Source organism: Primulina huaijiensis, chromosome 3, assembly GCF_012295235.1.
Source record: "Primulina huaijiensis isolate GDHJ02 chromosome 3, ASM1229523v2, whole genome shotgun sequence".
Classification (NCBI taxonomy): domain Eukaryota; kingdom Viridiplantae; phylum Streptophyta; class Magnoliopsida; order Lamiales; family Gesneriaceae; genus Primulina; species Primulina huaijiensis.
The window spans coordinates 8,837,788-8,856,473 of NC_133308.1; positions in this window are offsets into that span (position 1 = coordinate 8,837,788).

Here is an 18,686-nt window from a genome sequence, read left to right on the forward strand (position 1 = left end):
GGTCCCGCATAAGGCTTCTTGTTACTCTGATTAGCTTGCTGAGCACGGTTCCTCTTTCGCTGTAGCACCCAATCAATGTCCTTGTGTGACTGCTCGGCTCTAAAAGCTTTGACAACGGCAGTAGTATAGTCAGTAGGATCGCTGAGCATCACATCACGACGGATAGTCGGCTTCAAACCATCTAGGAAGTGTCGTAATTTTTCAGCAGCATCATTGGCAATTAAGGGCACAAAGTGACAGCCCCTATCGAACTTCTGCACAAATTCAGCAACAGACCAATCCCCCTGACGGAGACCCATAAACTCCCTCTTAAGCCTATAACGAACATCAGATGTGAAGTACTTGTCATAGAATATCCTCTTGAACTCTTCCCCAGTCAATGTCGCCATATTCACTACTCGTTCCGCTCCCTCCCACCATAAGGAAGCGTCGCCCTTCAACAGATAAATGGTACAGCGAACTCGGTCCGCGTCCGCCATGTCCATGTAGCGAAAAATCACTTCTAAAGATCGAATCCATCCCTCAGCAACGAATGGATCAGTAGTGCCATGAAACTCATCGGGGTGCATCCTCCTAAATATCTCGTAAACTGTCTCTAGTCTAACCCTTGCTCCATCTTCTACGTGCTGCTCAAAAAAACGGGCCATACCAGCTAGTACACGGGCACTAGCATCCTGAACAGGTAGAGGCTGTGGAATGTTCTCCTCCTGTTTCACCTCATTGATCCTACGCAAAATCCTTCTAGGAGGCATCTCTGTACACGTCTTCCAACCACGTAACCAACATGCATTTAAAATTTTTCATACAGCATGCAACTATGATTTATATCATGTATCATATAAGTATTTAAAAGAATTTAGCATATAAAATAGAAAGCAGTAAAACTCACATCCTTGAGGCGTGACTTCTTGAGCTTCTCGAAGTGACAGTACACAACCCTTTTGGGATCCTTGGCTCTGATACCAACTGAAACGACCTCGATTTTTTTTTATCCTAAATAAAATAACTTTACTATTTCTGACGATCATAATAATTTAACAATTTAAATCTCGAGTGCACAAAATAAAATCATAAATCATCGACTAACCAAAAACTCCTAAATTGACCTTTAAAAGATCAACTAACAATAAAATGAAGCATAAAAACATCTCTAATAAAAATTCTTAACATAAATCTTTAAATCATATATCTATCTAGCTAGTGCGAAAACATAAAGGCCCTCGGGTGTGTACTGCTGCACTTGATCCACTCAATCATCAGCACCTCCCATAAATCATCAAATCCTACATCATACAAACCTAGTCAGTCTAAAGAATCAGCACGTTCTAAACATGGATAGCAATTAATACATATACAATCACATGCATTAAAATCATCTTTTTATTTAAAATAGCTTTTGAACATAAATAAACCATTTAAAATCATTTGAGCATAATTAAATCATAAACCGTAAAAATCATTTAAAAATAGCTTTAAGTATAAATAAATCATTTTAAAAATAGCTTTAATCCTCATCATAAATCATATATCATAAAAATCCTTTTTATCATAAGCTTTCAATCAAATAACATTTTGGGTGAAGTTTGATCCACGAAAGTGACTGGCTTTTATCCTTTGGTCGACTGCAGTCTTAGCTCCACATGGTCCATGGGGGTGTGCACTAGGCTCCAACGTGGAAAATACGATCTTCGAGGCTCCCTAGGGGGCCTTCTCCCATAGACGGGCTCCCTCTAGGCCTTTTTCTCATAAATATGCTCCCTCTGGGGCCTTCTCCCGTAAATGGATTCTCTCTGGGGCCTTTTCCCCTCACGACATCTCCACAAAATCATATATCATATCGTTTGTCATAGTCAATTCACATCCCTCAAAATATTTTTTTCCTTTTCTTCAAAAATCATAAAATAGCTAAGCTTTCCAAAAACAGCATTTTAGACAGTAAAAATTGCACAGCTTTACCATAAATCATAAAAATACATATTATCATCAAAATCATCATTTTAAATCATATAATATCATTTAACATGCGTTATGATCATTCGGGACGCTGTCAAGTGTTTTCGTATTTTCCTATGTGTAAAAAGATCGTTTTGCCCCTAGACGTAAAAATTCTCGAATTTATCTTTTTCTCAATTTTAATGACATGAGATTATTCTAAATAATTATTTAAGTTTAAATATAATTTTTCATAATTTTATAAAAACAAAAACTAGGCTTTTCAATTAATTTTTTAATTAACATTTCGTGAGGCGATAAAATCCCGGATAAATCCAAAACTCCATATTTTGATCCCAACTTTCAAACATAATATTTTTAGTATTTATTCTACCCTTGTGAGCCATGACCCGCACCCGTGGACCCCTGGTTCTAATTTTTTGTTCTTAAATTCGAAATTGACACGTTATCGAACCACCCGAGCCATCTCCCAATTTACTCGAGCCACGCTTGAGCCACCTTGAGCCAAACCCAAGCCAACCCATTTAAGAACCGTCCTGACCAAGCCCAAGACCCTGAACCTAGCCTCGGCTTGCTCAAACTCACATGGACCTAACCCCCAAACCTGCGCACAAGGAGATTCTCACGCCTATGGAGTCCTAGTCCACTAGGACTCTTCCAAACGAGCCACCACCGAGCCCACCTGACCCTAACCATCCCTGGACCATGTCCAGACCCAGCCCAGCCCCTGGAACCCACGCACGAAGCTTCTGAATCCAGGAAACAGCCTGCGCCTTCTTTGCTTCCCTCACGCTCCCATGCTTCGCTCGAGCCATCCACCAGCCCTGCCGCTCTAGCCCCTGGCCCGACCCCTTCCCATGACCCTTGGACCCTGATGGACCTACCCTAATCCACCCAACCCCAGCAGCAAGCCCTCACGGTTGCGGTCAACTTAAAGCAGATCGCGCGAGGAGTCTCTTCTCCATGGAACTCCTGCCAGGCTGCGCGCGAGGGGTCCTAGTATGGATAGGACCCTTCCTGACTCTAGATCGAGACCCCCCACTTCCCTTAGACGAGACCTATACGAGCCCCACCAACCCATGCAAAGAATCGAGTCCATGAATTTGCAGCCCAACAACAACTGGTCCTCTCCTCCCTAAATTCCCACGGTTTCCAGCTTATTTTCTTGATGATTTTATCATGTTTTGGCTATAAATCACTCATAATTTATCATGTATTGGCAGCGTGTCTGTCGGAATCAAGAACATTTTTCAAATAAACGTAAAATCATTGAAACTTTGAAAAATACGCATCCCGTTGTAAAATAATTGAACACCAATATTTTTCATGCATCAACAATTAAATCATGCATAATATGATTTTTATGATGTTAAAAGAGTTTAAGAACGTGTCTTTGCGTTTATAACGCCCGAATATACGATCTTCGGCGAGGGTGTGACGTTGGACGACCGGACGACGAAGAACTCAAGCCTTTTTCTTCCTCCTATTTTTCGAAAATTCTGAAGTGTGTGTGGGTGTTGTGTTACGGCTGATATGGTGTGGAATTGTGGTGTTAAATGACCTAGGTTTAGTTATTTATAATTTAATTAACATATTAATGGGCTTTGATTTTGGGCTTGCAAGCTTAAGGGTAATTGGGCATACTAAAATTAATTAAATTGGGCCCAATAGCTCTTATTTAATTAAATAATAAAATTTTATAAAATAAGTTTCCATAAAATAATATTTTTGCCCTTTTAAAACTCATTGTTTGCCCAAAACCGGCTTCCCGGGAAAAATCGAGCTCGACTCGTAAAATAATTCGAACTCCAACATTTTTAGAAAAATTAAATCATTTTTAATCATATTATGAATCCTTGCCAGTATTTGAATAAAAATACATATTCTTGTCTTGGTCGTCCCCGGTCTCCTTTCTCCTGCCTATTATCGAATATTCGGGTAAAAATCTTTAATTTCATGAAAACATGTCACATAATCATTTTATCATTTAATCATATAATAAATATCATGCAAGCATTTAAAAAATAATTAAGCAATTAAAACAATTTTGCATGCATGTGGTTTACGTATATTGGTTTTTTGGATGTTACAGTTATCAATTGTCCTAAACCAACAAATGTGTCTGAGATTCGAAACTTTTTGGGATTAGCTGGGTATTATAGTAGTTTCATTGAGGGATTTTCTTAAATAGCTAGGCCTATGACCTAGTTGACACAGAAATATCGACGTTTTGTGTGGACCGTGGAATGTGAGTCTAGCTTCCGAACTTTGAAAGAAAAGTTGACCACAGCTCCAGTACTAGCTCTGCCTTCAGGCTCAGGTGGATTTGTTCTTTGTACAGATGCTTCTCTAAATGGACTGGGTTGTGTTTTGATGCAAAATGATTGAGTGATTGCGTATGCATCTTGTCAGTTGAAGCCACATGAGACTCGATATCCAGTTCATGATTTGGAGTTAGCTGTCATTGTGTTTACATTCAAAATATGACGTCATTATCTGTACGGAGAACAATTTGTTAGTTATTCTGATCACAAGAGCCTGAAGTATCTTTTCACACAGTCTAACTTGAATATGAGAGCGTCGATGGTTCGAATCACTTAAGGACTTTGATTGTGAGATTCAGTACCAATCAGGGCGAATGAATCAAGTTGCAGATGCTCTAAGCAGAAAGGTTCTACCTAAAATGTTGGCATCTTTGACTATTTCAAAAGTTCATGAGCATTTGAGAACTTCAAGATGGACTTACCAGTCTAGGGGCAACTACTTTATAGTTTCAGCTATTCAAGTTGACCACATATTGTTTCTAAAATCAAACAGCACAGAGAAATTCTCCGCATGTTCATAGATTGAAATAATTGACTCAGACAAGTCAATCAGACAAGTTCAATGTTGCTTCAGATGGATGTTTGCGCTATAATGGTAGACTTGTGGTTCCGAATTTGATAGACTTAAAAGAAGCTATACTTCGAGAAGCTCATTGTAGTCGACACAGTGTTCATCCCGGAATCAGAAAGATGTATCATATCTTGAAATCTCATTACTGGTGGGAAGGTATGAAGAAAGGGATTTCTGACTTCGTAGCTAGATGTTTGATGTGCCAACAGGTTAAGGCTGAGAGAATGAGACCTGGTGGTATGTTACATAGTCTTGAAGTGCCACAGTGGAACTGGGAGCACATTGCTATGGATTTTGTGACACACCTACCTCGTTCTTATCGTGGCTGTGATGCGATTTGGGTGATTGTGGATAGATTGTCTAAATCAGCATATTTTATTCTTTACGATCGTACTTGTACTTATAAAAAATGGCAAAGATTTAATCGATCATGGAGTGAGATTGCATGGTGTGCCTGTAACCATAGTATCGGATTGTTATCCCAGGTTTGCTTCAAAATTTTGGGGTAGTTTGCAATCAGCATTGGGTTCAAAGTTGGAAATGAGCACCGCATATCACCTACAGACAGATGGTCAGTCAGAGAGGACCATTCAGACACTCGAGGACATGTTGCTAGCAGTCGTGATGGATTTTAGTGGTAGTTGGCAGGAATCATTGTCACTTGTTGAATTATCTTACAATAACAATTTCCAGGCAACCATCGGGATGGCACCATTTGAAGCTCTATATGGCAGAAAGTGTAGATCTCCGATATGCTGGGAAGATGTAGGAGAACGACAGATGTCAATGCCAGAATTTATTCAAGAAATGAAAGAAAAGGTTAAAATGATCAGGAAAAGAATGAAAGCAGCTCAGGATCGTCAAGCTAGCTATGCTAATAAAAGGTGTAGGCCTTTAGAATTTCAGGTTGAAGAGCAGGTTTTCTTGAAAGTATCACCGTTTCATGGTACTATGATATTTGGGCATAAAGGGAAACTAGCTCCGCGTTATATTGGTCCATATGTGATTTTTGAGAGGGTTGACACCTTGGCTTATCGTTTGGACTTGCCGCAAAGTTTGTCTCCGATACATGATGTGTTTCATGTATCTATGTTACGAAAATACGAGCCAGATCCTGCTCATGTCTTGAGGACTAATGAGGTGGAGTTGGATAGTTCCCTTAGCTATGTTGAGCATCCAGTGCAAATCGTTGATCGTAAAGAAAAGCAACTCAGGAATAAGACAATTCCACTGGTTATGGTGCAATGGAGCAGGCATGAGAGAGAAGAAGCTACATGGGAATTAGAGGCTAAGATGTGTAAATAATGGCCTCATTTGTATGAAAATGTAATAAATTACTCCATGTATTCTGATTTCCATGTGTACTATCAGTGGTAAATGTTTATAAACCATTTTTGTATAAATGTTGTGTATGCTAGATTTCGAGGACGAAATCTTCTATTAGTAGGGGAAAATGTGAGAGCCCAACCCATTTACATTCCAAGCCCAGCCCATTTAGTAATTAAGTTAAATAAAATAATATAATTTTTATCATTTCATTTCATTTCTTCCTCAGCAACATTCCCGAGAGTTCTTCAACCACTCTTGAATCTTTGACCAGCCATATCTTTGCAGTCGGTGATCATTTTTTGAAAATAAGCATAGTTTCGAAAAGCTCTCGACAAGTGTTATCTAGTGATACCCATTTTGAAAACTTTTTCGCGATCCTGTTCGAACTCGTCGACCTTGGCTCGTTCGAATTTATCTCTTCGCCTTGATTTCGTGTTTTTTCGAGCTTGGACAACTGATTCTGTAGTTGTACTCAAAATTTGAATTGTTTGAGGTAAAAAATTCAAATTTTAGGGTTTCGAATTTTGAGTATTTTAATTCATTTGAATTCCAACAATTAATATATATTGTATTATTGATTGTAGGTGCAATATCGGAGCTAATTTGAGGTATTAACAAAATTTCAGAATTTATTTGGACATAAATTCAAAAATTCAAAATTTTATTATTGGGTTTTCGAATTTTAATGTTAAATAATTAGGGATTTAGTTGCTATAGAATTGTCGTACATTAATTTTAGAAATTTTAAAGCCTAAATTATGGACTTTTGGAATTTTAGGCTAAATGGTCAAATATTGAAAAAATAAATGGAACTTGATATGAAATGCATTATTTGCCATATGATCGGATTTTTTGAGAAATTTTTAGGATATTTCAGTGGTAAATTAAGTATCAATTGAGGTACGCATGAACTGTTTTATTATGACGTCTATAATAATGTGGAATGACGTTAAGTATTTTGTAATGAGTTGTGGTGTGCCTTATGTGCTTCTGTGAATAACGTGATTTCATTAACACATTTATTTGAGTTGATACTATTAGTGCGTAGCATTTCGAGCCTTGACTCCATTGATTGCTATCATTATTGATCTGTTGAGCTGTTGAGTCATCTATGGAGCGAGTGATAGGATTATATCACTCTTGACATCTCATCGATGTGGCGAGCGATAGGATTAGCACACTCTTGATGACTGCACGAGGACTGACCGGGTCGCTACGGACCCTCGATGCTACGTGCACGGATGAGCGGTGGCTAGATGTTTCGTTGCTGCATTCCTGGCATGGGTGGCCACTGTTCCTGTTGCTGATTTGTTTCATTTGGAATCCGTTTTGATATCCGTTATTTCGTTGTTACCGACACGCATTGCATTGCATTTCATTGCATTCTACTTGATTTTATTTCATGTCAGTTATATTTGTCATAATTTTACTGGTTCGTCGTACTGGGGCCTGACCCTTCTTTTCTGCTTATGTTGTGCTTGTTTTTGATGTCATAGCAGATTATCCAGGAGGATTTGACGTGTCTGGGGGAGCGTCATGTAGCGGTGCCCAGTAGTTGGATTATTGTTGAGAGTTCTCAGCTATATAAGTAAATATATGTATGTATTATCTTATCGAGTTATATATTTTCCAAGGGATGCCCTACGTAGTTGTAGTGTTACTTTTACGATATTTTGGATTGTTGTTGTGTGATCGAGCCATATCGGCTCTGCATGTGTTATATATAAATGTTGCTTGTGTTGTTTGGAAATTTTTGGGTTGTCCTACTTACGGAGAGGTCATGCCGAAATTTCCCAGCCCAAAAAGGAAAATTTTTAATCACTTTTGCTATTTATATTAACGAATCCTAGTTGTTTGGTCATTAAACGTTAATCAGGAGCACAGGCCCCTACAGATAAAATCAACAGCTTGAACTAAAAGACGATCCAACAGATATTTGTCATTAAATGGATTCAATATGATGATTTGAGATCGAAGACTTTACATAGCTTATCAACCCAGTTGAAGAAGGTTGGTGAACATACTGAAAACACTATCGTCGATCATCAATCAGTCGCGATACTTTCTTCGAGCATTTTCTAAATCTACAAATCGCATACTTACGCTCTTATTTTCATTTTATTAATTCGTAGCATTCAGGCTACTTGTTAAGAGCTAGGTATATTTGTTATAAGGAATTTTAAAAATTAAGAGTTTCAGTTTGGCAGTGTATAAGTCCAACTGAAGTGGATTATTACAATATGTTGTAATATATCAAATTCTTTTAGTGAAAAACATATCCTTTAGATAGAAATGGTGACGTAAGAGTATTTGAAGACTCCAAACATCCATAAAATTCGTGTGTCCCAGTTCATTATCTATTTAGTTTTTGCAATATCATACACTAAGTATTTAATCTATATTTAAATCTATTTCCGTACTACTATTAGTTGACTGATTTATATCGACAAACAAGATTTCAGGATCAGTCAAATAAAAGACTGATTCATATTTAAAAAGATTTCAAAAAGCCCAAGTGTTTATTTAACCCCCTTCTAAACACTCTAACTGTATTAACAGATCCTATCAATAACTCTTCTTGTATCTCCATATGAACGAATGTCCTTGATTCTCTTAATCTGATCCATGACTGAATTCCAAATTCCTCCTCTAGTTTGTACTAGAAAAATTATAAGAAATTTCACACGTCGAAAGAGAGAAAAGAAAGCGGTGAAGTCGGCGGTTCAAGGGCGGCGACCGAGAGTCGTGCCATAATATGAAACTTTATATGTCAACAAACTTCTGATTTATGACCGTGTTGCCTCAAATGCTTTTAATATTGTGCAATAAATCCAAGAAGAGAGTGCACATAATCTTTATTTTATATGTTTCTGGTAAAATATAATAGATATAATGCAAATGTGTTCAATGATCTCTTTTTGAGTGTGAGAGGGGAGATAGACATTTTTTTTATTAAGCAATTTTTTTGTGTATGATACTTGGCTACTAGAATATTTTTCATTACCTTGATGGGCTTCCCTAGTCCAACTATGATATATTTAATTATCATGTTCTAACTAGGAATCTAAAAACTTTCATGATCAACCCAGGACTCTTACTAGTTAAAATTGGGCTAGGACACACTAAGCCCATGGATTTTTACATAAACTCATGATTGTGGTTCTATCAAGATCTCGATCAACAATCAAATATCATTGAAGTGACAAATTTAAATTTCTCGATATAAGGATGTAAAATCAAAATTTTCAAACCACTAAGTCAAATCCGACTTTTCACTAACCCTAAAAATTTTATCTGCCAATTTTGGAACACTTCCTCACAATTTTGGCAGATGCACTCTCTTCATTGTTTTAACAGTCGTACTGAATCTTAAAACTTCTAAAAATAGAAATTGTTCATAAACTATTTTATAAGATACAATGTTTGATCACACCAAACTCCTTTATCCAAATTCAAATCCTTGAATTTAATTATCTCAACGGGAACATGAATTGTAATTGAGGATAACATATGTCTCTTGTACGGACTTATCCTAATCAACTTTATTTTATGCATCAACTCATTGATCATAATAATGTTAGAATTTATTTATTATTAGACCTGCATACTAGCATCACCCCAAGATTTCTTAGGTATCACTAATAGTTTCAACAAAAACCAATCGATTAGATTAGAGTACAACATTGTCTCTTCATCTCATATATCCCGATTGAATCTACATTGATTGGCATATCAAGGGTTGTTCAAGATTTCATAACCATGTGAAATATCTTTGAGAATATACAATTGCATCACATGTGCAACTATGGAACCATTTTACCCTAATTCACATCTCATACTCTTGGCCATATATTTCACACACTATTATCTCATCAGATCACATAAGATATTCATGTCCATAGAAAAACAGTGAATCTCCAACTACAATGCACTGTCTCATACATGTGTCGAAATTTTACTTAATCTCACCACCTGATGACCTTCATTGATTCGATAAACGAGTCAAATTGCAGCCCTACAAAGTAAGTCTCAGTTTTGTTTCGGGTCATAAAGACTAATGTTATACAACCATAATCACGATCTTCGTCCACTCGTGGTAATGTAATCACTTGGAAAGTCCGATGTGGGGTTGTTGAGTGAACTCGTCATGTGAGCATTTCATCTGCATGTTTGAACATCTCTATGTCCTTACTAATGAAATCAAGTATACAACATCGTAGATGCTAATTTGAGCTCGAGCGGCTCTTATCCTTCTATTAGGTGGTCCAATAGATTGGAACCCACTTTAAAATATAAAATAATCAAAGGAAGAGTGATCGAGCAAAACTTGCACTGTGGAATCCTTACTAAAAATATGATTTTATATGCTCGAAAATTAATCGCAAGTGCACGATGTCAAGTAATAGTATAATATACGTGAGTACGAGTATCGTTCAACTGAAGACTGTATTTGAAAATTATTATTTTCAGTTATTAAATCTTTAGTAACGAAATTTGGATGGTTGTTTATTACTACTATGCTCAAATAAACATGCAAATAAAAAGATTCAGGAATTAAATAATGAGATATAATATCTAGGATGGTTTATTAAAATTTAATGAGAAATGAATTTGTTGGGAATTTCAGTCACCTACCCCTCGTTAATTAATTAATTCGTTCGATAATGATTATATGCTTCCGACAGGATTTCCTATTCACTTGAACACATTTTCTCGAGCTATGCCAAACTAATTCTACTCAATGAAGTAATTAAATGTATTTAATTATTTATCAAGAGTGAATCGCATATCGATCTATGAAATCCGCTAGTTTTCGACCCTTAGGACTATAACTATCGGCGCGTATCCAATTTCATATGTCTATGCAAATTGTAGATCCACGGACTATGCTACTCGTTCCTATCACAAGATATTCTCGCGAACTCACTGGCAATAGAAAAACGTTGTTAAAGTTAGATACGCTCTAACAACACAATGAAAAACAGTAGCACATTCAAGAATAACACAACAATCGAAATATAAATTAATTAAATCAAAGTTTGGGGTAGGATCTCATTAAATCCCAAAAAATATTTTGGTTTAGCTACTAGAATCCATGGTAGAAATAAAGACAACACGATGTTTAAATGATAAAAACTAGATCAGAAATACTATTCGTGACGAAAGTGCGAGGAACGACGCCCGGAAAATCTTCGAATCTCCAACTCCACGCACAAAATCCTCTCCAAGACTTGTGGTGGCTGATGAATTCTGTCTGAATCCCCTTAAAAATCGTCCCCTCCACCTCTTCATATCATCCATATCCTGAAAATAAGGTAAGGAATCAGACAAGAAATCTTCCCAAAAATAGGTGGCGCTCGGGCGCTCGAATATTACCGCTCGAGCGCCACACCTTCCGTACATTTGCTTGGGGAATGCGGCAGTCACGCTCGGGCGGTAGAATTTCACCGCTCGAGCGCCGAGTCTTCTGCATGTTTTCTTTTCGGAGGACAAATCTCGCGCCCGGGCGGTGAAATTCTACCGCCCGAGCGCCACACTTTTTGTAAATTAGCTGCTCTAATCACTTCTCGCGCCCGAGCGATAAATTTCTGCCGCTCAGGCGACAGTCTTTCTGCCCATTTTTTGCACATTTTGCTCCGATTTCAGTTTTCCGGTCATTTTTCCTACAAATTCAACACGCCCAAGTGAGACATTATAACATGTATATGCTTACTCTAAAACGAATAAAATGTAAATGAAATGTACGCATGCACAATGCAAACACACACAAAACTAATGCAGTAAAACACGTAAAAACCATACCTTTCAATGAGTTTCATGACAACCATCATATGTACGGTCTCATTGCTTATTTGATATATTGTATTCAAGGTCTTTATCTATATAGTTTACATGGTAAACAAATAAATTTTTTCCCAAAATAAATGTAAATTATAATTAAATTAAAGATTGTTTTTACAATAAGCCAATAAAAACCATAGCCTCACTTGGCTTGCAAGAAATATACTCTGAACATATATCATGTGGAATGTGACGACCTGTTGCTTAAAATAGTACTGCTTTAATATTTCCTGGAAAATTTAAATTTTCTTATTAATTAATTTATTATAAACATAGCTCATAAAATAAAATAACGGTCATCACACATATTAAAAAAAATTAATATTAAAACTACCATTTGAATGCCACAACCATAAAAATCCCAAGTCAAAACGACCATCATAGTTTAAAACTCGCATAACATAATAAGTTTCAACGACGTGTCATCATAGCATAAATGCATAAATCAGAGTAAATATTTTTAAAAAGTTCATAATAAAATTCTCGTGAACTACAAGGTCCTTCGATTCTCGTGAACTACAAGGTCCTTCGGCTTGCGCAGCCACTAGTCCGAGCCTGCTCACTAGTCACTACCTCCCGTCTTCTCAACAAAATCATCTACATCGATCAAGTCTAATGACTCAACATGCATAAACAGTGGATAACAAGTAATACGTAATAAAAATTCGTGCAATTTAAACATAGCTCGTACATAGCATAATATAAGCATAAATATGTATCACGCGACTTTTTTGCATAAAAATTTTCGTAAAATCATATTTTCCTGCTGGTCATACATAATCGAAATCATAAATCATTTTGCATAGAGTTTTGTTCAATGCAAGTGGCCCATAACATAAATCATTTGATCAAACTAATCACAGTATTGGGCTGATTGATATCACCACAACCCTTGGACTGGATGTCCACTCCCTAACATAACATAATTCCTCCGAAAATATTGGAGAGGTCCTCGGACACGTTCTCCGGATTCTAAACATGTAACGTAATTTTCCCACAAAACAAATTGCATACCTCAAAAATAATTATTTTGCACGTCATACCACTTACGAACATCATGAACCTTGTTGGATCGTCCTCGGACATGCAGCCACAACATCCTAAAATAATTACACAAAACAACAACTAAAGTGCATTCAGACACATACGACTTAAATTAAATAAAATCACTTAGGACGTACCAATTGACTTGGGACTCGACCCATACGCAAAACACATCCCAACCTACTGCCCAAGGCCCTAAACCAGCCCCGAACCATGACCGAACCCCATATAGACATTTTAAAACTGTTGTTAAAGATCCTGTGGTTAAAGGGTTCGCTCAAAGACAACGGTTTTTAACCGCTGTTGTAGCTACATTTGCGAAGGTTTTTGAAAAGCTGTCGCCAATTAGCGACGGAAATCATGTAAACAACCGTCGCTAACATTAGCGACGGTTTATTCATAGAGTCCGTCGCTAATTAGCGACAGTTAATTCATCATTTCTGTCGCTAACTTTTTCAATAAAATAAAAAAAATACTTTTAATAATTTAACAAATCTAAAAAAAACTTACAATTCGACTATGCTAACAATATTCATGAACTTAATTAACATTTAAAAATTTACCCAAAAATAAAACGAAAAAATTTATCCTAAATCGAAATTAAAATATTGTAAGAGAGAAAAATTTTAAGTGTTGTGAAGTAGTGTGAATGAAAATGGAACGAAAACACTGATATTTATAGAAAATTTGCGACGATTTTTTGGTTATACCATCGCTATTAGAGACGGTTATTTATTAAACTAAATAACCGTTGCAAATTTAAAATAGAGACGGTTGTATTTAAAAACTATCGCTAAATTTAGCGACGGTTGTGGTAATCCGTCCCTATATTTAGCGACGGTTTCAGCAAAACAGTCGCTATTTTTAAATACGCGACGGTTTTACTTATAACCGTCGCTATATCTAAATATAGCGACGGTATATAAATTGTCGCTAAGCTTAAAACCGTCGCTAATTCAAAAATAGCGAGGGTTTTGTTTAAACCGTCGCTAAATAAAGCAACGGTTTAAATGAAACGTTGTTGTTTGTCCAAAATACACGTTAATGGACAAAGGTTTTCTAAAACCATTGTCGAATGTCCTGAAAAACACGCTAATAGACAACGGTTTAAAACCGTTGTCGTAACCCATATACGACAACGGTTTTAGCAAACCGTTGTCTATGGACCGTTGTCTTTAGCAACCAAAAAACACTTCCATAGACAACGGTTTGCTAAAACCGTTGTCGTAGACCCATAAAAGACAACGGTTTTTAAAAAATCGTTGTCTTTTGAAAAAGAAAAATTCAGAAAGACAACGGTTTTAACGAAAACCGTTGTTAAAAGGAAAAAAGACAACGGTTTCTGATAAAACCGTTGTCTTTTGAGTGTGATTGTATATTGAATTTCTTGTAGTGCAACTCGAACCAAGCCCTAGACTCGATACCACTGTGCCATCCCACCAGGCCCTAACCAACCAATACCAGGCTTATCCCAGAACCCACCATAAGACCCCACCTAGACACTATCCACGAGCCCTGGTCCAGCCTTGCAACAAAACCTGACGTGAAACCCGCGACCAATCCTTATGCGTGACTGTGATGTTTCTTCGACTATTGATGCACCAGAGACCATCCCGGACCACCTAATGACACCTAAACACATGCCATAACATAACCATATGTAGCAACAAGCCATAGGATCGGTAGCGAAGCCGGAGATCAAAAAATCGAGAAAACATGGAAGTTCATGCATATATTATATCGAACAAGATTTTAATAATGTTCTAGCATTCATATAATCAAACCAATGAGTTTTCATGCATTTTTTGTATAAAAATACAGTATATAACATGATCGATGCGTAAAAGAAAGGTTTACACATGCCTTTGTGTTTTAAACGCACGAAAAATCGAAAACCGATGCGGGAAAGAACAAAAGCCGAACGGAGATGGTTTGTTGTGTTTTCTTGCTTCAAAAGTGACTAAATTAATCAAAGAACATTGTGTGATGATCGGCTAAGACTACTGTTGGAAGAAGAATCGAAAAAAATTGTAAGGTCCAGGAAATTTAAATTTACGTAACCTGAATGCATGTAATCTAGGGTTTTATTTAAATCATGTGTTTATTTATTTTTATGCATTTAATGCATAATTATTGCATGGTTAGGATTTATTTCACGATAATTTTAAAAGTTCACGTATTAGGGTTTCTAGATGCATTTCGCGCTTGAACGAGGAACGGAGATGTGGATTTATCAAGAAAAATATTTTTATTACATGATTAATTTTAATTAATTAATATGATGTGTTTTTTAGGGTGTTTTTGAAAAATGGGCCTTGGTGGGTAATTTTACTTGTCAGGTCGTATTTTTTAATCGGTACGCAAATTTTATCGAAACGGTGAACTTTTTGAGGGCTCGGACAATATTTTCAAAAATGTACCTAAAAGAAATATTTTTTGGGAATCTTTTTGGGCTTGATGGGTTTGTTTTAGGGATTAATGGGCTCAAAAAACCCTTTTAAATCATTTAATTATAATTAAGGGTCCATTTAAGCTTAAGCCTTTTATTTAATTACATCACTAAGTAACCCTAAACCTACCTAAACACCTAGCAGCCATCCACTCCACATTTCAGCAGCCTTCCTCAGGCCATTTTCAGCAGCAACTCTCAGCCAAGCTTTGTTCTTTCAAGAAAACCCTTCCCCGCTCCTCCGGTGTTCATCCTACGCGCGTTTCTTCAAATTTTCTGGCATACGATCATCAAGGCACGCTTGTATTCTTGTTTTTCTCATCATTCACTCCAATATTATGCTGAAAATCATGTATTTGTTCGAAAATGTAGTGACCTACCTTGTGGTTGCATTTTTGTTTAAATTTGACATGAAATTCGATTATTTTTGCATGATATTCACGTTTTTTGTTGTATGGTTGCAAGGGACTGTCGATTTTTGGTTGATTAGGGGAGAACATGCTGTGTTTAAGGTTACATGATGATTGGAGTCTAGGGTTCGGTTCTTGGTGAAGGCCGAAGGTGTCATTTGGGTGGCTAGGGGAGGTCCACAACCTGCTGGTCTTGCCTTTAGAGTCGTTTGGCATCGTGGAGTAGGGGTTTGCCGAGGGTGTGCATCCTTTGGTGACTAGCGAGTATAGGAAAGTTACGGCCTGCATGGGCTGTGGCCGTGGGTTCAGCAGGTCCAGAGGGGTCCTAGGGTGGGTCGAAATGTTGAGGTCCAAGGGTAAAATGGTCATTTTGGATTTCCAGGGGCAAAATGGTCATTTTGCACTCGGGGGAGTTTTTAGGCCTGGCAGCGCCCTGAGCACAAATTTATCATGTTTTTAAATGTTTATACATCGTGTATATGGTTTTTATGTAATTATGAAAAATACGGTACATGCATGGTTTTAAAGAAAAATTACGTATATGCATGATTTTATTAAGTGATGAATATGATGACACTTTTTTAAGGATGTGAGTTGGTTGTGACTAATACGATGACATGTAAAGCCAGGGCTCAGTGGACGAGTAATGCTGTAGCTGATGTCCTCGATGCCGGGTACCTCGGTTACGCGTAGATCGATCCATCGACTGACATGATGATACGAAAGTCACAGCTAATGAACGGAATTCAAATTAAGAAAATGAACACGTATATGTTGATATGATGATATGTACTATGATTATGATTGTGCTTGACAAGTTTTTAATTATGCATACGGCTTTTCACGATCATGAAATGTATGTTGATTACGGTATTTTTCACGACTGCATGATATGTATATGTATTTTTTATCACGATACAGGTGTGTTGAGTTTTTAGACTCACTAGGTGTGAATGATGCAGTTGAGCATGTCGATGAAGAGACTGGAGGTACCGAGTTCTGATTAGGCAAGGCTGGATGTGTGCACACGACCCGAGAACCACACTTTTCCGCACATCACGATTTTATGAGTTTTGTGTAGACATGATCAGTTGAGTAAGTTTATTTGTTATGTTGATGATTATCAGGATTTTACTTGTTTTTATGTTGTTCACTCATGGTTGAGGGCCGTGTTGGCAAATATTTTTAAAACACGGTATTTCATTTGTCACTTGACTACGATTATTTAAAAAAAAAGTGTATTTTTCAGTAGTCCCACATTCATGCACAATTCTAATATTTTCGGAAAATAAGCTTGTAAAAAAAAATTAGCAACTTTTTAAAACAATAGACGTCACAAAAATCCTCCAACCCTAGCTTCGAGTTCAGCCGAGAGGCATGTGAGAGTAGTGTGTGTTCTAGGTGTTAGTGTGTGTCTTTTTGTGTGTGTGGCGTGTGATGTATAGACTTAGGGTTAGGACTCTTCCTTTTAATACTTGGAAATATGTATTAGGTGTTTAGGTTAATTACTCAAGTTTTAATTACTAATTAAGTCCTCCAACTTTTAGAATTTGTCAATTTAAGAGTCCTTAAAATTTTAAATTCTACCGAAAAGTTAAATATTACCTAATTTAATTAATTATGACATAAAATAATTATTATAATATTGTATTTCGAGTGGATGTATTTAAATTTCTTACTTTCGAATTTTACTAATTAAAATGCTTAACGTCTTTATTTAACTCGACAAATTAAATTTGTCCTATAAATAATAAAATTCGTAAATTCTTTAAAATACATAATTTCTCGGCTAAAATAAAAAAATAACTTTATATTTTAAGCGGCTTAATCATCTCCGATCTCCTTTCCCGGTTCGACATCGAATAATCGTCTGAAAACTAAAACTCGAGATAACATTTTAATTTACATAAAAATAAAATAAATATATTCATTTAAATGCATATCATGCATCACCTAGTTTATTAATTAAATAAATTAACAATTATGCATGAGGTTTACGTGTACTGATTTTTTAGCACAACATGGAAAAACGATTTTCGCTTTTCCATAGGCTTCAATATTTTTTTTGTGGACACGATATTGTAATTACATTATTTTCAACTAATGTTAATTCCAAAAAATACTTTTTCTTTTGAAGGACAATGTGTGTTATACCACTATGTGCTACACATTCATCGTGATATTCCATTATAAATCTAAAAATTAAATGTATATTAAAAAAGTTATATCTTTTAAGATAATTAAATCCAAAGTTTATAAATGAAACATTTTATTAGATAAAGCTCCAACGTAGTAACTTTAATTAGAACTAAAAATATATAAGATCCTAAAATTAATTACCCGATATTTGACCATTTAGAATAATTATTGAGATGCTAACTAAAAATAACTATTGAGCAAAATATTTAGAAATTGTATTTGATTATAGACGATATAAAATACATATTTGAGTTTAAATAACATATGTTTAAGAAAATGAGAATAATTTTTTCGTATCCTATCCAAAACAATCTGTATATTATCGATCGATGATGAAATTAATTGTATTTTATACCAAATTTTTATCATAAATGATCTTTATTTTAAAATTTCAGATATCTGATCTGATTAGAAGACTGAATAGAAAAAAAAAACACAAATTTCAAGAATAATTCAGGCAACCTACACAGTCTAGAGTATAATCCATCACACACGCACCCGAAGTGTATCTCATGAGTCGGACGTTTCAGGGCCATGTTTTAATAATTGGGGCCCAAAATATATAT